Genomic DNA, 22,886 nt, shown 5'->3' with positions numbered 1-22,886 from the left:
TAAAAAGCCTCATTGTTTCAAAAGGAAAACTGATTGTAGCGACGGCCATTCAAATTTTAATTGCTTGCTACCTCAAAATACAATTTTTTTGTTATTCTATTTTATATCATTTCTGTAGTATTTAGTGTGTATTAGGTAGGTCTTAAGGAAAAGTGTCTTAATTTAAACAAATGAATGTATAGAACACTAAAGATAAAAGAAAACGTCCATCAGGAATGGCTATTCCTTGAACCTTCAAATGGCCACTTGACCTTAAGGGTCAACCTTTGTTTCTCAGTGCAAAGATAAAAAAAAGCAATTTGTCAACGTCCTTTCTCTCTGCCCCGGTCTCGACACCATTCACTAAAGCTGTTCATTCCTCTGCTCTGACTCCACCCTGCACAAGGCCACCAATGAGCCATTGAAGGGTGGAGGGGAGGGGGGGGGGGGCGGTGGTGAAGTTAAAGGTCACCTTTTCTAAAACACACCCACACCTCAGACAAGCGGATTAGAGCTTTAATCACGTGTCGTCTCGCCTGGACTCTGGAGAGTCAACATGTTCCCACTGTGTTTCGCTAACTCCTCCTGGCTCTGTGGCCTCTACACCTCAATGCACCGGTGCTGATGCCATTTTATTGTCCTTTTTATATAAAACCAGGCTGTAGCCGGATGCACGTGTCCACAGCAATAGCAAGGGATCCGCGCTCAATATCTTTTTCACATAGTATTGTAATTGTGTGGGGCTAAGGTGGCAGGAGCAGAGCGCCTTGGTTTGGATATTGCCTGTTTAGATTTCCCTTGAGCCGGATGCAGTGCAAGTAGTCTCTCTAGGTCCTGTGCACGCATGCACGTGCATACAAACGCACACACACACACACACACACACACACACGTCTATCCACTCCTTGATTTTCGTCTCATCTTCCGCACAAGAGAAACTAGTCCTGCTTCCCTTCCTCCCTCATTAAGCTGAGCATTTAAACTTAGAAAATGCACACACCTCTTATTGGGCAGGAAAACACAGGAAAAACATTTATCAATGTGTGTTAACACATGCACATAACTCAACCAGTTGTCATTCATTGCAAAATGACCGCATCACAACACAACACAGGAAACATCTATGAGCATCACAAAAATAGAAAATACACACACACAACACAAGCACTTTGTCATCTCCCACCCAGGCAACTAAAAGGACTCAGTTGAAGTCAACAGACCACCGTGTGATGAGGAGATTGATACTACTTTCATTCTAGTGTCTGAACACTGAATATGAAGATACCGACAGAAGGTGGTTAGCCTAGCTAAACATAAAAACTGGAAAAAATTATATACCTGCACAAAATTACACGCAAAATGGTATAATGACAAAATGAAAAGGCTTGATCAAAAACGTTTCAAATGTATTAAAGATGAAGAATGAAAATATAACATGGTCAGGTGATGAGCGGTGCCTGGTTTCCTCCAGACGTGACGCTTGGCATTCAGGCCAAAGAGTTCAACCTTTGTTTCATCTGACCAGAGAATTCTGTCTCTCATGGTCTGAGAGTCCTTCAGGTGCTTTTTGTAGAAATTGGAGGAAAAAAATGAATTTAATCCATTTTGGAAAAAGGCATGTAACATAACAAAAACTGGGGAAAAGTGGAGCTCTGAATACTTTGCAGGTGCACTGTGTGTGCGTATACACATATACACATATATATATATATATATATATATATACACATATACACATATACACATATATATACACTCACCGGCCACTTTATTAGGTACCCCATGCTAGTAACGGGTTGGACCCCCTTTTGCCTTCAGAACTGCCTCAATTCTTCGTGGCATAGATTCAACAAGGTGCTGGAAGCATTCCTCAGGGAGTTTGGTCCATATTGACATGATGGCATCACACAGTTGCCGCAGATTTGTCGGCTGCACATCCATGATGCGAATCTCCCGTTCCACCACATCCCAAAGATGCTCTATTGGATTGAGATCTGGTGATTGTGGAGGCCATTTGAGTACAGCGAACTCATTGTCATGTTCAAGAAACCAGTCTGAGATGAATCCAGCTTTATGACATGGCGCTTTATCCTGCTGAAAGTAGCCATCAGAAGTTGGGTACATTGTGGTCATAAAGGGATGGACATGGTCAGCAACAATACTCAGGTAGGCTGTGGCGTTGCAACGATGCTCAATTGGTACCAAGGGGCCCAAAGAGTGCCAAGAAAATATTCCCCACACCATGACACCACCACCACCAGCCTGAACCGTTGATACAAGGCAGGATGGATCCATGCTTTCATGTTGTAGACGCCAAATTCTGACCCTACCATCCGAATGTCGCAGCAGAAATCGAGACTCATCAGACCAGGCAACGTTTTTCCAATCTTGTATTATCCAATTTCGATGAGCTTGTGCGAATGGTAGCCTCAGATTCCTGTTCTTAGCTGAAAGGAGTGGCACCCGGTGTGGTCTTCTGCTGCTGTAGCCCATCTGCCTCAAAGTTCGACGTACTGTGCGTTCAGAGATGCTCTAATGCCCACCTTGGTTGTAACGGGTGGTTATTTGAGTCACTGTTGCCCTTCTATCAGCTCGAACCAGTCTGGCCATTCTCCTCTGACCTCTGGCATCAACAAGGCATTTCCGCCCACAGAACTGCCGCTCACTGGATGTTTTTTCTTTTTCGGACCATTCTCTGTAAACCCTAGAGATGGTTGTGCGTGAAAATCCCAGTAGATTAGCAGTTTCTGAAATACTCAGACCAGCCCTTCTGGCACCAACAATCATGCCACGTTCAAAGTCACTCAAATCACCTTTCTTCCCCATACTGATGCTCGGTTTGAACTGCAGGAGATTGTCTTGACAATGTCTACATGCCTAAATGCACTGAGTTGCCGCCATGTGATTGGCTGCTTAGAAATTAAGGGTTAACGAGCAGTTGGACAGGTGTACCTAATAAAGTGGCCGGTGAGTGTATATATATATATATATATATATATATATATATATATACACTCACCGGCCACTTTATTAGGTACCCCATGCTAGTAACGGGTTGGACCCCCTTTTGCCTTCAGAACTGCCTCAATTCTTCGTGGCATAGATTCAACAAGGTGCTGGAAGCATTCCTCAGGGAGTTTGGTCCATATTGACATGATGGCATCACACAGTTGCCGCAGATTTGTCGGCTGCACATCCATGATGCGAATCTCCCGTTCCACCACATCCCAAAGATGCTCTATTGGATTGAGATCTGGTGATTGTGGAGGCCATTTGAGTACAGCGAACTCATTGTCATGTTCAAGAAACCAGTCTGAGATGATTCCAGCTTTATGACATGGCGCATTATCCTGCTGAAAGTAGCCATCAGAAGTTGGGTACATTGTGGTCATAAAGGGATGGACATGGTCAGCAACAATACTCAGGTAGGCTGTGGCGTTGCAACGATGCTCAATTGGTACCAAGGGGCCCAAAGAGTGCCAAGAAAATATTCCCCACACCATGACACCACCACCACCAGCCTGAACCGTTGATACAAGGCAGGATGGATCCATGCTTTCATGTTGTAGACGCCAAATTCTGACCCTACCATCCGAATGTCGCAGCAGAAATCGAGACTCATCAGACCAGGCAACGTTTTTCCAATCTTCTATTGTCCAATTTCGATGAGCTTGTGCAAATTGTAGCCTCAGTTTCCTGTTCTTAGCTGAAAGGAGTGGCACCCGGTGTGGTCTTCTGCTGCTGTAGCCCATCTGCCTCAAAGTTCGACGTACTGTGCGTTCAGAGATGCTCTTATGCCCACCTTGGTTGTAACGGGTGGTTATTTGAGTCACTGTTGCCCTTCTATCAGCTCGAACCAGTCTGGCCATTCTCCTCTGACCTCTGGCATCAACAAGGCATTTCCGCCCACAGAACTGCCGCTCACTGGATGTTTTTTCTTTTTCGGACCATTCTCTGTAAACCCTAGAGATGGTTGTGCGTGAAAATCCCAGTAGATTAGCAGTTTCTGAAATACTCAGACCAGCCCTTCTGGCACCAACAATCATGCCACGTTCAAAGTCACTCAAATCACCTTTCTTCCCCATACTGATGCTCGGTTTGGACTGCAGGAGATTGTCTTGACAATGTCTACATGCCTAAATGCACTGAGTTGCCGCCATGTGATTGGCTGCTTAGAAATTAAGTGTTAACGAGCAGTTGGACAGGTGTACCTAATAAAGTGGCCGGTGAGTGTATATATTCAGTGTAACCTGTCCACTGAATAATCATGCATCTCCAAAGTCATTGAAGCCGCTTTGTCTGTTGTACAAAAGGCATCGTTTCTGCGCGCTCAGCGCTGCCAAAGACTGTTGTGATTGGTTTGGAGGAATAGAAACCGAGGGTTCTATTCCAGACCTTTGGATTGAAGTAAATGAGCACAACCGTCTCAGTCAACTGCAACATACACAATTACTTGGCAGTAATATTCATCCAGAAACATCACAAGCAATTGTAAAAACACTGACCGGGAACAATCACAAAATGAATACTTTAACTGATATTTATTTTAAAACTGCTGCTGATAAGTACTGCTTACATTACTGTACTTCATGTTAGAAGTACATGTTAGCCATGTTAGATGTAATGCAACTATATGACCTAATAAAGGGGACCATCAGCGAGAAGATTGTCCGTTTCCATCTAGTTATTCCTCATGCTGGTCCTCTACCGGGTTCAACAGAAACTAGTTCAACGGAGAGCTTCCTTTTGGTGCTTCGCCAGTCCCAGACGACAGCACCGTGCTGCTGGCATCACATGAGGGCAAAATAAGCAGCCTGATTTACATTCAGAGCCAGAATCTGACATTAAAAACCTGGAGTTGTCAGCACACTATTTTTTTCACAAAATAACATGGATTCATAAGTGGGGTAACCCACTCAAAGACGTGCCCCCTCCCTCATGAAATGTACACCTCAGAGTGGATGCCCTAAAAGAGCTTGGCCATGGTTTAAACCAACCCATGCACCCAATGTCGGCCTGCTTGCACTTCACCGGCCTGTTCAGACATGTTGGATTGAGCCGGTGAAACGGGCCCAGGGCAACATGACGAGGCAGGAGGAGGAACGGAGAGGACAGCGATCGACAAAGGACATGGTGAAAATACGGAGGGGGGGGGGGAGATAATCAACGCGCGCAGGCTCTGGAGCAGCTAGTGGTGATCTGGTTTATTAGCACTGTGACCACTTTAATCCACCCTCTCTCACACCTTCCTGTCCCACTCTCTGTCTGCTGGGCTTGTGGTTCTTTCTCCTTCGTGATGCTCTCCTCTCTCTCTCGGCCTCTTGGTCCACTTCAACACATTCTCGCTCCTAACTCGTCCCACTCGGACTCTTGCTTTCCAACTTGTTACAGGATGATTTGTACATTATGTCCGTAAGTTAAGTCATCGGTACATTCATGTTAGCTCATGGCTTCGCTAACTTACACCACATACAATGTCAGTCTCACATACAAAACGTTGGTCTCCTGGCTGAGAGGGCTTTTTGAAGCCTCCTTTACTAAAGCAGACTGTTAGAGGGTTGCTTAACTATGGAAGTAAATCTGTGTCATTGGGTATTGAAAGAAAAAGGTGATTGAATTTCTAGCACTGAATATTTATGCATTGAAATGATGTATCTGAATGTTTTTTAACGTTTAAATACTGCAAAAAATTCAGCCGCAAAAAACTGTTACTGTCACTGTTAAAATATTCAGCCGCAAAACAAATCATGGTTACAATATTCAGCCCGAAAAAATTCAGCCGCAAAAACACCAACATCCGGGACACTAAGGAAAAGCAATCGATTCTAGATTCAAGATCAGGAGCGTGCGTCAATCAAAAGGAGCGAGGACCCAAAACACCTTGGGCTTCGGATTGTAGCCATGTCCAATAATAACGGGGCTTTAACTCTTCTTTATGCCATCAGTGTGGCCTCGTATGAAGAAATACATAAAAGAACATATAATGTTCACCGTGAACCAAAACGTTTGCTTGCCACTGACGATATACAACTTTATATTTTAAGTGTACAAATCAGCACCCTCAAACTGTTACATTATTGAAGATAAAGTACAGCCTCTCGTACCTTATTGCTTTAATAACACAGTTAACAGCAAAGTTATAAATGCCAAGTAAATAGCAAAACAGTAGTAGCCACCAAACGTTTTGTATCGCATTTCATCATTCTAGAGGAAAAATAGTCCCCCCTCAGCATTGTGTCCCGCACCATCTCATTCATTCACATCGCTCATGACGTCCACCTTAATTTGCGAAAGCTTCCATTGCCTCAAAACGATCATTTGTGGGATTTCAGAAGATCGCCACCAAGCTAAAAGCTAAGAGGGCAACTAACGTTCCCACAAAATCTAACTTGCTACTTTGAGTGCAACAGCAACTGTATCACTGTAGCAACACTATCGCTCAATAATGCACCCTCCTCCCCCCGTGACTCACTCTCAACCAATGAGAACGCTGGATTTCATCTACCCGTGTTATAATCATCCAACACAAACACTCAAAGGTTACGTCATATTGTGACCAGCAGACCGATTGTCGAGTTGGGGGAGAGAGGACGCCCTTTAACATTTGCCTGGAAACCGAAAGGCCGGGACTTAAATCTCAGCTGCAGACTGGAGACACAGGGCCATTTCAGGAAATGTGATTAGTGGGGGGGGGGAAAAGTTCAAACGTTCAGCTGAGGAGGAAGAGAGCGGGTGACAGTGAGAGGGAGAAAGCCCATAGAAAGGGATTAGGACGAGGAGACCGAATGTGTGGGAAGGAGTCGGACGCATCATCTCTTGTTATTCTGCAGAAGGGGAAAAATGTTTCATGAAGATGGGAGAGTCAGACTGAGTGCCTCACTCTGTATGTATACAGTCCGGGCAGTAAATATGAAGGTGATGAATAGGTCAGCGCTATTGGCTGCAAGTCAGAATTAAACTATGCAGCTGCTAACTTCCATTTTGACAGAGGCCGGATATTTGAAAAGGTCACTTGTTGACAGAGCTTTGGTTTCAACTGACAAAGGGCTGATTTACAAAAGGCTGCCAGTGAGAGGAATCTAGCTAATGCATCTTTTAAAGCGCTGATAACAGGTTTGGCAGGATGGTTTCAGTTCGAGGGAAGTGTGCAAAATGACCATCTCCCATCATAAAAGTGTCCGTTGTGATGAACTTTGAAGCATCTGTGTGACATTTGCCAGACGTTCCCATGTGATGCTAGACGAGAATGGATAGCGTCCCGAGCTGAACATAATAACAGCTGATGACTATCATCTCTCTTGGTGTCATGTGAGAGATGCTTCTTCCCACTGTGTTATTTGTCACATGATTTTTTTTCCCCCTTTCAGGGCACCGAAAAGAGTTCAGTCCAACTCATCCATACAACAAAAACCCTCTTATACAACAACAAAAACTTTAAGCGGTCTACAGTTGACACTTGAAAATTTGAAGTGTGGAAATATCGACAAATGCTGAGAGTTTCATTAAAACTCTTCAGTCAAGTGTAGAGAGACGACAGCCACAATGCAACAAAAAGAAAAACTGTTATTTGGTGCCACAAATAGAAAGCAGAAAAAACATCTGGACTTTGTCGATCACTAATAAAAGCCTCTTCCATCTGTCAGCGATCATCAAAAATCCAGAAATGTATTCTTGGAACTGGTATTAATGAAGATTTTTTTCACTTCAAATAATCGATGTTTGTGGGATGCAAGTTCCTCTGACCTGCCTTCAGGCGCCTCTCTTGCAGAGCAGCTCTTTTTAGTTAACAGGTATCTAGGAATGCAGATGAAATGGTTTGGTAGTTGATCCGAGTGGTTGCACAATGAGTCGATCATTATAGTTGATCACAATGATGATCACAACAGTTCATTCATATTAGACATGGACTGGCATATCTAATGTACGCTAGTGCAGCTTGCATTGATATCCATGCTTGATCAGAGGGGTGAGTCTTTAAAAAAAAAAAAAAAAAACCTTTGCAAGCTGCAGTCTCTTGGCAGCTAGTGTGTGTGTGCAGCAGGGTAAGGAAAATATGACATGCAGCTGGTGTCATCAGATAAGCAATTGCACCGACACTCCACATAACAATAAGCCTGCGTGGTGAGTCTTTTAATAACCTGCAAATTATGTCTGAGAGAATCATAACCTGCTTCTCAGTCCAATACCTTAATTACACAAGCATCGCTATTCCATCATCTGAGTCCTCCCAGAGGACACGGACACACACGTACAGACCTACACACACACACACACACACACACACACACACACACACACACGGCAGAAATGAAGCCTGACTAGACAAGACACAGCCGGGGACTTTGGCGTGTCTAACAATAGGAGACTGTATTTGCACACATACATTTACGTCAAGAAGTTCTCAAACAATTCTCAGAGGACTGAAGCATCCCTGCTGCTGACTTTTAAATGAAGGTTTAAACAAAAAACTCATTGGCCAGTCGATGAATTGCTGGCCTACCATTAAAACACACATGTTGTCTCTAATATTTCAGTTGGTAAAGTAAAGTAGGCCTACATGCTAGATTACTGCTGAGAAGCACACACAATGGGGTCTGGAGATAGAACATAGCTTTCATTTATTCAGCCCCCTTAAATACTTAAGGGGCCTTTAAAACTAAAGCTACATTTAGACAAAATGTAAATTGTTATTCCCCCTCAGAGAGGCTCCACATCACTACTTGAATTAAATGCGGAAGGAAACCAGGCCAGCAATCCAACATTAACATTCTTATTCTGGGAAAGGGAAAGCCGGGTCCTGTGGGCCCAAACGAGAAGGCGTGGGGCGGCGGTGCGCTCGACGGAGCAACCGGTGACTCACCCACACCCACCTGTCAGCTCCCCTCGCTGCGAGACGCCCGTGTGCGACAGTGGAGGCAAGGTGCTGCTGCTGCAGATCAACCTTCCACTCGGAGAAAGGGGGCCAGCGGGGGCCGCGTGGGCGGATGAGCAGATGAGATGCAGCCGTGGAGCATCTCGCACGCCGGTCGATATGGAACTCGCACGGGTCAAACTGCCGCGAGGTATTTATACAATCCGACCAGCAGAGGAACTTACAAACACTTCCACGCCGTCTATTGTGCGGACCGGGAGGCGTGTGTGTGACGTGGTCACTGTGGGGTCAATCTGGATGTACTTTAATGACGGCGGTGTTGTTGACGGCTCTCGTCAAAACCACGACGCAGGGTGTGCCACATAAAAGGTCATGCGTAGCGGCTGCATTGTGCAGAGTGATTGAGAGGAGAAAAAGAACGAGCCCCCCCCCCTAATAGTTCCACCGGTGATTTATTGTGTGCATAATGAAAACTAATATATCCCTCGTTAAAATGTTTCTGGGCAGATTTGGTGTCATGTGCCCCGAGTGGTTACCGGTGTAGTAAATGGCTGCAATGAGCGAGCGCCGCTTGTCCGCCTGCCTCCTTCCGCCTGCTTAAGGGATCTCTGCGCACATTTAATAGTGGCAGCGCTGAGACGCCATAATTCTACACGTTCCACAGCCAGGAGGCCTAACGCTGAAAGTCTAGAAAAGGTGGGGGAGGGAAAGGAGAGAGGTGTAAGTAAGGGGGGGGGGGGAGTAAGGACTGTGTAAAGGATTAAGGATGGGACCAAAATGGTGTGTGTGTGTTGCACATTTGTTTTACACTCAAATGTTTTTCGTTATGAGTCATTGCCGGAGGGGGAACAAATGACTGTAAATGAAACCATTAGTGAAAGACGAGGGTGAAAGGAGGAATTCAAATTAAAGTTTGCTCTCCAGCCACTTGCTTTTCTCCCCACCTGCATAATTACAGTCAGGGCACCAAGCAGTCCTGTGTGTGTGTGTGTGTGTGTGTGTGTGTGTGTGTGTGTGTGTCTTTATGGATCAACGAGCGTATACGTTTGTACATCCGACCGATTTTCAGAAGGTCACAGAGGTTTCCTTTGATATGGCAAGGTTAGGAACACAGACCGCGTTTCCCTCAGTTGGCACGCACACACACACACACACACACACACACACACACACACACACACACACACGCACGCACACACGCACACACGCACACACGCACACACACACACACACACACAATCTGCTTAAATTAAGATGAGCTTGTGTACATGACAAATAAGCAAAGGAGGGAGAGTTGGTACACAATGTACACACTGTTTGGTGCCATCTCACACACAAACACACACACACACAAAAATCAGTGGCCATATTCAGGTTGGAAATTACAACCGTGCTAAATCTGTGACAGGTGGCCGTTTCATTGAATGGGGGCTCGTTAAAGAGTCACTGGGGAATTTGTGCACGGTGATCTTCCTCAAATGGTAGTTTCTTTACGTGTTCTGTTCCTCCATTCCTCCGCGGCCCAGTGCTTTTGTTCCTAGAAGGCGCACGGAGCCACCGTGCACTCACGTGTGACAAAGTGAAGCTGAACACAAAGGCACACGTGCGCTGCGATCAACGCCAGTGACAGCCTTGGAGATGTTGTGCATGTGAAGAAGAACTGGTGTAACGCCGGCAGGTCGCTGTACAAGAAAAGGGCTGAAAACAAGAATGTGCTCAGAGCACGCCGCGTCATGACCGACGCCGCGTGCACGTTCTCAAGAAAAGGAAAGCAGGACTCGGTCAAAGCTGCAGCGTGCGCAGGAATCACTGCAGACAGAAAGTGGACCATATATCAATACTACCCCGCCTTGGTCGCAGCGTATATTTTTGCCTTGCGTCCGCTGCACTGACAACTTTACGGTCGGCCGGTTTGACGCCTAAAGTCAATCATTCCAATGAGAAATGTTGTGATCGACAGCAGTGGATTGGTGCATCGAGCTCTGCTGACAGACGGATGAATAATGGTTTTGGGTCCGGTCAAAACATCGGAATCATCAATTCGGGGAAAATGGCACACGAATGCATTTCTGGAGGATTTGAATATGTTTAGGTTTTGGATGGTTAGTTTGCAGAAATATTATTGAAGTAGCTATCACAAATATGTGAATGAACGCGCTAGAAAAGTCAAGACTTCAAACAGACTTGGTTATATAAAATAACTCATGTTTAAGAATGATTTCAGTGAAAGTTACTAATCTTATTCCAATACATCTTAATTCAATTCAATAAAAATTTACCTTTTTTCTGGCATTTTTAATAATTGAAAAATTGGAATGGAACATTGCAGCTTTGCTTGAAATATCCCTGAAAAAATAAAACTAAGTTCCGTGCGTATGAGGGAAGCCTGAAGGAGGATGAAGCAGCAGTCCTTGAGGCTACAGCGAGAAGGCAGTAACCGTAGGACACCTCCACCCCCTCCGCCCGACCACAGCCCTCTGGAGTGCACGTGACCATCTGCGCCTTTCGTCGTTAAGCTTAATTTGGATTTATTTCAGAACGCGCTACATGTCCGCTCTCGTGTCCCGTCAGCGGAACGTGGCGTGACGCCGCATGTGAGGTTGCGGTAAAACCAGTTCCCCAAACGACACCTACACACTACATCACCACCAGATACCTGCTGCCGCTATGCAGCAGCACGCCTGTCTGCAAGAGACGGCAGGAGGGCGGGGGGGGGGGGGCCCTAATACACAGGAATGCAGCCGCAGGTTTGGAGCGAGTGAAACAATAAATCAGCCAGCGGTGGGGAAACGCTAGACGTCCCTCGTTAGCTGCGGCGGGTTGTAGCGGCTGGAAGAGCGGCGCTGCACCGGGGCCCTGGGCACCCTGGGGTCAGTCTGGAGGATAATCAAAAGCTGTAATCACGCTAGGAATGTCCTTCGAGCACTGCGACTCGCCGTCGGACGCAGAACACAGAGGAGACGGTGAGAAAGGGGACAAGGGGTGGACGGAGGGGACGGAGGAAACCCAGCTGCAGAGAAGCAGCGCTCTTGTGGGCGGATTGTAGCGAGAGACAACAGAAACACACGTGTCGTTGACATGTGAATGCATGCTACTATCACAACCTAGCTGCAAACACAAGAGAGAGAGGGAAGGAGACAAGCTGGCGTATGAAAAGGAAGGGTGGTGGGAGGGGCGTGGGGGGGGGGGTTAAAGATCAATCATGTGGAATAGCAAAAAGGCCCTTTCAACAAACTGGCTTTCATCTTCTGACAATGCCACAAACTGGTCCTGAAGGGAAACCTCTTCCCGAGGAGCAGGGGCCCCTGCTTCTAATAACTCCCCTCTGTGAACGAGCTAAATCTTTAATAGAGGGCAAGTTCAGCTCAAATCTCCTCTGGTTTATTATGCGCTGAGCACGCACGGGTAACAGGCATGGGAAAGCTGAGAGAGAACTACACGCCCTCGCAAGACGCCAATTTGGTGCAAATGCGTCTCACCTACACACACAGAATTATAGCGGAAGCTATTTGCCAAAAAAAAGACAGAAAGACTAATCTATATTTTTTATCCCTGTGGCAACCCTTGCCTCTAAATATTTATTAAGTAATTAAAAGAAAAGTTGAAAAAGCCTCTAAAGCTCGAGGCCCTGTGTTGGTGGTGTGGATAAAAAGCATACGAGTTACAGCTCAGTTACAATTAATTCTGTTAAATCCCAAAGCTTGAACAGTCTCACAAGCATCAAAGTGCTCCAAATATGTGAGCCATCATGGGGGAGAATAAATGCTCCACCGATTTCTAATGTTGCAACTAGCGGGCACCCTAACCTCATAAATAAGCATCATCATCACAACCTGGAACGGGGAAAAAAACAATTGCTCTTTATTCATAGATGCCAGTCAGAGACCCACCGAGGCCAAAAAGTTGTTTGTACCCGAGAGCGACACGCAGGGCTGTAACAGGGCTGTGATCAATTACAGCGGTGCTTTGAGCTAAATGCTAACTTTGGTATGCTGAGACGCTCATGAGCTCACAAGCAGGTTTATTCCAACTAAAGCAAGCAAAACAAATATCCTGGTGAATCCTTCTACAATCATTTGTGTTGGAATTGCATCTTTATGCAAAGAATCAGGGCCAGGTGATGAAACCTAATACAGAAAGGCATTGGGGGATTCCGTGATGCTTTCAAATATGTATTCTCATGTAGTTTAACTTCCCTCGTTGAATGTTATCTAAATGCATTGCATCGTTATATTATCTGCCGAGTCATCAGGCACAATTGACTCTTTTCCTCATCCTCTGATGACACATACGTTCATTTAAATCATTTTATAAACCCTTTGATAACTCAAGTCTGCTCCAGCGACAATTTAGCTAATGTCCAAAACTTTGACATGAAAAACAGTGGTTTCTGTGCCAAGAAGTGGTTAGTGTAACTAAATACAGTTGACATTGAGTGTTTGAAGTGCAACACAGTGAAATCCATCAGAATGATGCTTAAGCCATATTCTAGTTCATTTTTGCAGGAGTGTTTGATGGCAGCGGAACCATTTGTCAATAGAAATATTTTGTGTATATTCAGTTACGGAGCCCTACTGAGAGGCAAATCTTCCCACAGTGTCAGTAAAATGTTCAAATGTAACATGTTGAGTCATTCGGGACAAAGGGTTATTTTTCTGTCACGTTTAATTGCTTCCATCGTGACCCAACGCGCACTCCCGCACACACACACACACACACACACTAACAAGCATTGCTTCGCAGAACACTAACAACAAACATATACAAGAATTGACCCCCCACTTGACACTGAGACGATCACTTTTAATCACTGACAGTAAAGAAAAAACAAAACAGAGGCAAATAGACACTGGCTGACATTTTGGCAGCCAATCAAGCATAAAAAGAATAATGGTACCAATTACAGTGCTGTGGGGCAGGTTAATCAGGTTTTCTTACAAAGGGCTGCCTTTCATTTTCTTACTTGTGTTTTGCGCTGAATCCCCACCGTGTACAGTACATCATTTCAGTGACTATGAGCAGAGAGCCAATAGCAACACGCACACAAGAGCAAAGCAGTCCGTGGCTGCAGCGTTGCTTATAATTTGGATCCCTTTCCAAACAGAATAAAGCAAAGACACTTAAGTACAAAAAAAACCAACTGTTCAATACACTGTTTAAGGATAATCACTCAGCGAGCGATGTCGCAATGATAACGGATGATCAGGTGTGGCGCCGCTGCTAAAAATAATCCAACAAATTCGCAACGCACAAACCGTGATCGGTGTAACATACATCATTTCATTTTATGTTGCACCCCGTTTCTCTCGGAATGTCCTTGGCACCCACCCCCCCCTCCATTATTCTCTCTCTAACCTCTCCCCCACCTTTGCACAGCTCTCATTTATGTCTCGTCTCTATGCATCGGCGGCGCCGTGCGTTCTGAAGTGGTTCCATCAGCGCGTATTGGGTTTTTATATCTGTCAGTCCCACTCAGCGAGCTGCACGTGTCTGCTCTCCGCTCGGATAAAAACACACAGCGACGGCTCGCGAGGGGAATGAGTGCTGCGATGGTTGAGCACGATGGAAAACTGAACTTTAATTAGAGCGTCTGCGTCGTCAGTACAGCTGTGGGAACATTTCCAGTGTTTGATGCACGTAGTGAACTCAAAACGTTACTGTCTGCCTCGCCCGGGTCTAGGAAGATATTGGATATTGGAACATTAATCTAAAAAGTATATAAACATTTTTTTTTTCATCAACAGGAAAATGTAAATAGCATAAACACTAAATGAACCAAACCTAATTGACTAAGAGTTAATTATGATTTAGTTGCAGGTAGGTGTGTTCTAAGCCCACATCAGGCTCTGACTGTGTCATTATCCTTTTACTGAATAAAGTACCAGGGGAACGTATTGTTTAATATTCACAGACCAGGGTGTCTGCACTGACGCATTAACTCGTGAGCATTCCACCGCGTTACCTCAAAACCACGCAGACAGTCGCCGTGGCAACCGACAACTTCTTGAGTGCCTTTCGTCTTCTGCATAACACGTCCGCACAGCAAGTCTGAGGCCGGCTTGTTTATGGGGTAATGGCCGGCCTCAGAGTACAGTAAGAGTCCTACGGCTATTGATCCAGGTTGGTAAGATCATGAGCGGGCTGCTGGGAAGCCAAAGTGCGCCTGGAGTCTGGCCTGCCCACGCCGTCTGGGCTCCTGAATGTCCGAGGCTGGTCAGGAGACGGCGGCAGGCTGAGTGGAAGCAGCCGTGCACGCCGGGGCGGAACGATTGCGATTTAATGGCTTCTCGTATCACCGTAAACGAATGAGTGCGCGCAGTGAAACCCGACCCACCGCTTCTGGCTTAGAAAGAGGCATAAAAGAGCAGACCTATTGAGCGCCGCGGGCTCCATCGACCGCCGGGGTCGCTTTTCTCGCGCACGGGTCGCGATGCCTCGCCGACACGCCATCAACCGCTGGAGCGCTGCGGGATGCATGAGCTTCATTAAGTCTACACGACGGACGGGACTTGGCCTTTGTGTTGGGGCATATCGACGGCTAAGCTCTCTCCAAACTTCCCAAGCGTCATTAATAACTGTAGTTGGTGCGGGTCGGGGGCACCGAGAGTACACACAGACACAACACAGCGCACACTGCAGCTGCTCCACCTGTGCACGGCGTATCTCACCGTTGACCCTGCCGCATTATGTCTCTCTAAACTTTCTCCTTCCCCTCAGTTTGTCTTCTGCTCCCTTTACACTCACGTCTGTTCCCCTCGTTCCTTCAACCTCATTAAGAGATCTGCACATGTTGTTTGTGGTGTTGCTGCTTACGTGTTCTGGCGTCCTTGAGAGCCAAGAGACTGAGGCGGTTTGTTGTATCCATGCACACCCCCCCCCCCCCCCCCCCACGGTTGAAACGGGAGGAATGTGCTTCCTCCAACCTTGACGTTGCTCAAAAGCGCTCTCACCGTTTTTTGTTTTGTTTTGCTTCCTGCAGAAAAAGAAAATGGCCGACGAACGTCAGTCCAGCGCTCGGAGGGAGAGTCTGTAATTGGGGGCCCTGAGCGGGGAGTCTTCTCCACATGTCAAGGAGAATTATAGCTTCAAGTCATACCAAAAAAAGATTTTTTTTTTTTTAGTGAGGGAGAGGAGGGGGGGTTCTTTCCAATATGCCGCATTAGTAATGCTCATGCACCTTCCTTCATTCCGCTCTCCCTTGCTTCCACGTTTCCCAATCCAGCCGAACTCCCTCTACTGATTGGATGAATGCCACGGCGGCTATGGGGCGTCTGCTCGACCTTCATTACCACGGCCAGCTCCGATTCAAGCCTTGATGAAAGGAACCTTTGCTTTCACAGCGGGGGACGCAATTACTCTCCCTAGTTCATAACATTATTACAATCTAAGGTGTGCAGTTATGTTGTGGATGTCTGCATTCGGGCTTTGAGACACTCAGGAGACCCACGGCGTCAATGAGCAAGGTCATGGCACAATGCCGCTTTGGGGCGGTGAAGCAATTTGCTCCTAAGTGACATTTCTTTTGTGAGCATGAGCCCATATTAGCTCCTCATGCAGCGTGTCACCCAGCAAGAGTGAAGCTGTGGGAGACTTTATTAAAAGGGATATTACAATATGTCCATCACCCTATGTATGGATATCCATACGTAGACACATTATATATATATTATATTTATACACACGCGCACACACACACACACAGACAGACTTTACTATTCGGTACCGTGCTGTTTGCCTTCAGAATTGCCTTAATTCTTGGCGGCATACTTTCAGCCAGGAAACACCCTCACAGGCATTGAAACAATGCTCAGTTGGTACCGAGGAGCCCAAAGTGTGCCAAGAAAATATCCCCCACACCTTTATATGGCCGCCACCCCCAGCCTGAACCGTAGATACCAGGCAGGATGGATCCATGCCTTCATGCTCTTTACGCCACATTCTGACCTTCTGAATGTCACAGCTGAAATCGAGACGCACCAGACCGGGCAATGTTTAATAAATATATAAATTCTCATTCAATAAGAAAGTGTGTCCAAACTTTGAACTGGTTCGGTATATAAATGGTCGGAAAAACAACTTAATTCACTTTTTCAGACAGGTATTTCCTTTTTCTTCACCTTTAATCACATCCTGGTGTCCAGCCATTGATGGAGTCTTTGAGGGAGGAATCACGCCAACAGGAAATTATATAAAAACAATTAATTTGACCGTCGCTTGCAGCAAGAAAACGAGAGGGAGAAAAAAAAAAAAGCGAGCGAGAGAAGAGGGGGGGGTGGATGGATGGGGTCCAGGGAGACGTAAAGGGGGAGTGCCTCCATAGAGGGCCGGATCCCGAGGAGAGCGCTTCGGATAATGAGCGCTCTCAGCGCTGCACGCAGCAAGACATCGGATTCCCAGAGAGTCCCAAAGGAAGGACAGGCGTCCCCCTCAGCGAGCCCCCCCACAGAGAGTAGTGTCAATGAAGACTGGACTAAAAGATTGTGAAATAGTCACATAATAGATTTCATTGACTGGTTGGATTAATGTTGTGTCCTTAGCAATGACTGAAAACCTGTTTTAAACTATGAACCCCTACAAGAAACAAGTCGGTAATGTTCAGGCACTAAGCTCCTAAGTTAGTTCTTGGTCAGTGTGTCAGATTTTGTGGCATCTAGTGGCGAGGTTGCAGACACCAAACCCTCCCAAGCGTGCTGGGAGAACTGTGGTGGCCTGCAGGTAAAGTCAGATATTCTAACGCTTTCATTGAGACAAGGAGCTACTCTTATCAATACCATTTATAATATAGATCTAACTAAATAGAATATCTGGATATCAGCTACGGCCCATCCTGCGTCACGCAGGGCCATGTAGGCCAGAGCGTCAGAGTTTGTAAGGCAGGCTGTTTGGAACAATGTGGGTGTGAGAACAGCGGATGCACACACAGCTTTAAGTGTTTCTGATATCTGCAAAGTGCATTCTCCAAGGACCTATCCAGTGTAGTAAAACGTTAAAGGATACTGAAGGGGACATGGCAACAACGAATCCTGCACATGCTCACTCTGTGCCGAGCAGGTGAGGCAGCCAACAATATTCCCTCTTCGGGGCGGTTTGCATTAAATAAAAGTGTTTGATTTAATCGTTTTCCGACAATCACCAGGCTGATAAATAGAAGTTTGATCCCCTAGCTGGGAAGCCGTTATTTCCCCCCGGCTCAGTAAAGTTTCCCCGGTCCCTTAAGATCACCAGGTCAGCCCTCTTCACATGTTGAACTAGTTAAAAACCATGGGAGGATAACAGACAGAGGAGGACATCCTGTTCAGTGAGCTCTCAGACTGAAGAGATTTCCTTTATGGAGCCATGAAGCAGAGGGAGATAATTCATTAAGCAGCCGAGCTCCACTAAAGCACAACAGGAAAAATCCCTGCATTTACTGCCCGAGGACACAGTCCTCTACAATAGCTGCTCCAACCTTTGCACCCTGGGACCCGAGTAAGAAATTTAGACTGCGAGAGGTAAATACATTTTATGAATTACTTGAGTGTTGTGTTGAATTTAAAGAATATTCATGTATAAACAAGTTGTGTGTGTGTGTGTGTGTGTGAGTAGCAAAGTAACCTACGTAAAGTAACCTAGAAAAATGGCTGCAGTTCTCGTTACTTGGAAGCATATTTCTATCACAATCAACACCTACATAGTGAAATATAAAAAAAAAAACTGTAGGTGGGCAGAGTACTGGAATTTTGAATTATTAGAAGGCTCTGTGATCAATTGGCAAAAGCACCAAAAGGATTCAAAATACTTCTTCCAAAACGCAAGAAAAAGTCAAATCACAGGTCGAAGCAAAAAAACACCAACAACTGAACAACGAATTCCACTTGAAGACACCAGGCCCAAATGTACAAAGTGAAGGAAACGGTCAAGCATCTATGTCTAATTTCATTCTAAGCGGTCTTGGTTGAGACTCCATCGCAGTAAATGAAGCACAAACAGCAGGGCCGTGTCTACACTCACAGATTAGCAGTATCCACTCAGAACAGCACTTTCATGGGGCTCTTTCAGCTGTGTAATTCAAGTTTCTTTAAGAGTGATGATTTCACAAGCCAGTAATAGCATATTTACTGGCATTGGACTGTTATTGAAAATGCTGCAATGGGTATAAGCATGAAATTGAATACAGAAGAAGAGTAAAATGAGATTATTATTTTTTTTTTGCGCTTTTTGAGTAGTGGAGAAATGCGTTGGCTTAATGCCTTCCAATCTCTGCACTGGAGTTAATTCAGAGGGATGCAGTGCAGTCAGCAGACGCCTTTACAAACAACTATTTCAACAGTCAAATGCCATTATCAGCAAAACAGCCTAATTAATCAAAACATGTTCATTCCCACTTCTCCACTGACCCGAAGATGGACTTTTTAAGCTGCCAGAAGTCGTAACTCACTTTAATTTGCCATAAGAGAGAGAGAGAGACACACTTCTGCTAAACAGCCAGAACTCCACGTTGTGTTGCCTGTGTTAAAGATCATCGTTCGTTTCTATGGATACGCACACAGGTACTGAAGAGAAAACTGAGTTAAACCGTAAACCCATTTTCTTCAATGTGTTGATCTTTATAAAATGTACTTCTTGTTTATATTCAGCTTTTTTATATTGTATGTTGACATTTGAGGGAAGCTTTTTCTTTAGATTGTATCTATTCTTTTCATTTCCTCCCTTTCGGGGCACAGCTGTACTCGACAAGAGCTTTTCAACACACAAAGAAAGTTACTGTCGCCAGAAATCTTATTTGTTTTACAAAGATGACTTTGTAGTTCCACTTTTGTATTGTTATATTTTAATGTCAACTGCAGCCCCCCAGATGATTTAAAGAAATGTGCCAACTTTAGTTTTATATTGTCATTAATTGATCTGTTCGACACATTCTGTACCACCTGTATTTTGCACAACAACGTGGGGGGGGGGGGGGGGGGCAACCTGGATCTGGAGCACCACTGAAGTTGTTCTCTAGAGAGCCACTCTGTGCTCCACTAGCACCGCCATTAGCCATTTGGCTAGAAAGACACAGCAACCAATCAAAACATCTCCATAACTACACTTCTCATTGAAAGGGACGTACGTCGCATTAAACAGGCTCTTAACCTTTGTTTCAGAAACATCATCGGGGCAAAGGGTGCACAGCTGGCAAAGCTTTGCACCCTTGCTTTGCACCCTTGCTTTGCACCCTTGCTTTGCACCGTGCACTCCAAAAAGCCGTCATCAGGTCACGCGCTCAACGCTGTCGTATCGCTTTCCCGTCTCTGCAGGGAGGGAGCGATGAGCCTCCTCTATCCGACGTCCCCGTGGCAAAGAGAGAGGGGAAGAAGGGGGATCTAATTATTTTCCTCCATGGCCCAGCAATCCTTAAAGGTTAATCACTGTCCGTCTAGCTAATTCGGTCTGGGTACACTGCAGTAATTACAGCACCTCTCTCTGGCGCCTATTTCTCTATTGACCGCCTAGTGCTCTCTTCTGCAGCCCCTCTCTCTACAGACAGTGGACGTCTTTGTCTCTATTCTACCGTCATAGACATACACACAACATTTCAAATAGTGTGTGCGGCCTCTCTCTTCCCGGCTGATGATTACTTTTGTTGTACGAATACTTTTCCATTTTCTTTTATAGTTGATTTAATCCACATGGTGTGAATCATTGAAACTAGAGAAAACTGATGATAGATCACCCCTGCAGTAGTGTTTTAGTACCTTTAATGTTTTCCACAAGCTCAAATGGCATAAAAAGCCCTTTTGGGGGTTGACTGGCCTCCACAGAACCCCCCCCACCCCCACAAAAAATAAATAAATAAATAAATAGAGCTGAACTTATTAATGTAGACTAATGCTTCCATTAGTTTTTGTCTAATTCACTTGTAACTTGAGATTAGCCATTATTTGAATCCTTTATTCTCTGAAGAGGTTGATGAAGCCTTCATCGATACAGAAATGCTTTTTGTCATGCGTCAGATGTCAGAGGGAGCCGGGTTTCCTTTTCTCACCTCCAGTCTCTCTCACACTCCTCACTTTCAATTTTTACTCCATCTCCTCACCGCCACTCTCTCCTTTTCTTTCTACCTTCGTTACACACACTGTCTCCCCACATTTTTCTCACCTCTTCCTTTCCTCCTCATCTCCGCTCCCCGCTGCATTCTCACTTCATATCTCTCTCTCTCTCGCTCTGCCTCGGCTGAAATGCTGGTTCCACCTACATTTCCCTCTGGCGACAGCCTGGGCATCCTCCACCATCCCTTCTCCTCCTCCCAGTTTCTCACTTCCTGCCAAAAGCTTCCCTGGGAGCGACCGCTTTGGGGACTTAAAACACTTCTGATTGTCTTTCCTCTTTTACTCGCCGTTCCCAATTTCTCACCAGTTCTGACCTTCAGTGACCAGGCTGCTAAACACAAAAGAGTGATTATGATGAAGATAAACACTAAAATGTTGGTAGTTCATGCACATGAATCCTTGCAAGGCCCTTTCCCCACTTATGCCTATTTGGTACAATTTTCCCTGATCAGGAGTTTATATGTACTTCAAAAAACAGCCAATTTATCTGATATAAAATACATTCTCTATATTCCTCCGCCTCTTCTCGGTTACATTTCCTCATTTGCTGCTTCCACTAATATTGAAGACATCTCTGTCCCTCTCTCCTCTCAGGCATAGGCTCCATCAGCAGGCTGCTTCCTGCTGAGGCCAGCGGGCCTATTGCTGCTGGGCCAGGTGGGCCATCGCGCCCCATATCATCAACATGGAAGAAAGTGGCGAAGATGAGAGAAAGCACGAGGAAGAGAAAGGGATGTGAAGGCTGAGAGTAGCCCTTAGCAAAAGTGCCATTGCTCAGCTAAACTCTCCCCTTGCCTTCTCCCTTTCTATTTTCCTCTTGCCAGGGGACCAAGCAGCGGCGAGGGGGGGGGGGGGGGGGGGGGGAAGCCGTTTTCTTACCCTCCAAACGTTTTCTAAGAAATAGCAGAGTGACAAAGAGCGCTAGAATTTGGTTTCTCAGCCCCTGCGGCAAAGCCCCGCCTGAGAGTCTGTGGGCTGACGGGGGCCGACGGGGGCTGACGGAAGCGGTAGCGGCCGTGTGGACCGCTGCCTGTAGCCGAGATGGCGTTGGGCAGCTGCTACAACTGCTGAGGCAGAGCGACGAGGGGAGATGAGAATGTGAAGCGACAGCGCCTGGCTGCCATGAAACACGCCACGGAGGATCAATGCAAGGTGAGAAGGGGGGTGCAAAGGCAGCAAAGGAATGAGGTTAGGAAGGGAGTCTGCAGGGACCCATGGGGTGTATCCACACACACACACACACACACTCACACAATGAAAGGCACGTGGTGGTGGTCCCTTGAGTAACAGGCAGCAAATTAGTTTTTATAATGAAATGCAAATTCTATTGCTTATACAGAGCAAAGTTCGTGGTTTGTTAGATCCCATTGTGAGCCTCTTTGATAAAAGGGTCAAATTCAATGGAGGTAAAAATGTAATTCGATTTGATGAGTGTGTTGAATTTAAAGAACAAAAGATTCATTTATAAACAGTTGTGTAGAGTAGCAAAGTAAACTACGGTTCCTTAATTTAGAAAGAAAGAAGTATCCTTTATTGGGGGAATGATTCCCTGCATTTAACCCTAACCCACACAGTGGGAGCCGTGTGCTGCCCTAAAGGTGCGGGGGGAGCACTTAGGGGTCAGGTGTCTTGCTCAGGGACTCTGGACATTGAGTAGCATCAACCCGTTTCTTTTGCCACTAAACACCGTTTCATTCAATAAAACCCTGTCAAAAAATAAAGCTCTCAGATAACAAACTTGATTTTGTAAACGGTGAAAATATGAGTCTGCACACTAAGGGTTGTTTTGGCCAAGCGATCCTCTGATTCTGCTGAAATTAAATTGATTTAATTAAAAAATGTATTTTTAAAACCCCTGTGCGTCCAGACCTTAAACCAGCACCAGGTTTTTGAAATAGCTTTAAATGACAGTAAGACTTCAAAACTAAGATGTGAAGATTAAGCCAAAAGGAAAAAAAATGTAT

General features: G+C 45.6%; 1 protein-coding gene across 1 annotated transcript in view; it reads right to left on the bottom strand.

Moving 5' to 3' along the window:
* Window positions 1-22,886, bottom strand: part of samd12 (sterile alpha motif domain containing 12) — an 83,279-nt gene that overhangs the window by 30,140 nt on the left and 30,253 nt on the right. The gene's annotated exons all lie outside the window — the stretch shown is intronic.

Source organism: Pungitius pungitius, chromosome 17 (genome assembly GCF_949316345.1).
Source record: "Pungitius pungitius chromosome 17, fPunPun2.1, whole genome shotgun sequence".
Classification (NCBI taxonomy): domain Eukaryota; kingdom Metazoa; phylum Chordata; class Actinopteri; order Perciformes; family Gasterosteidae; genus Pungitius; species Pungitius pungitius.
This window is presented reverse-complemented; position numbering and strand designations above follow the sequence as displayed.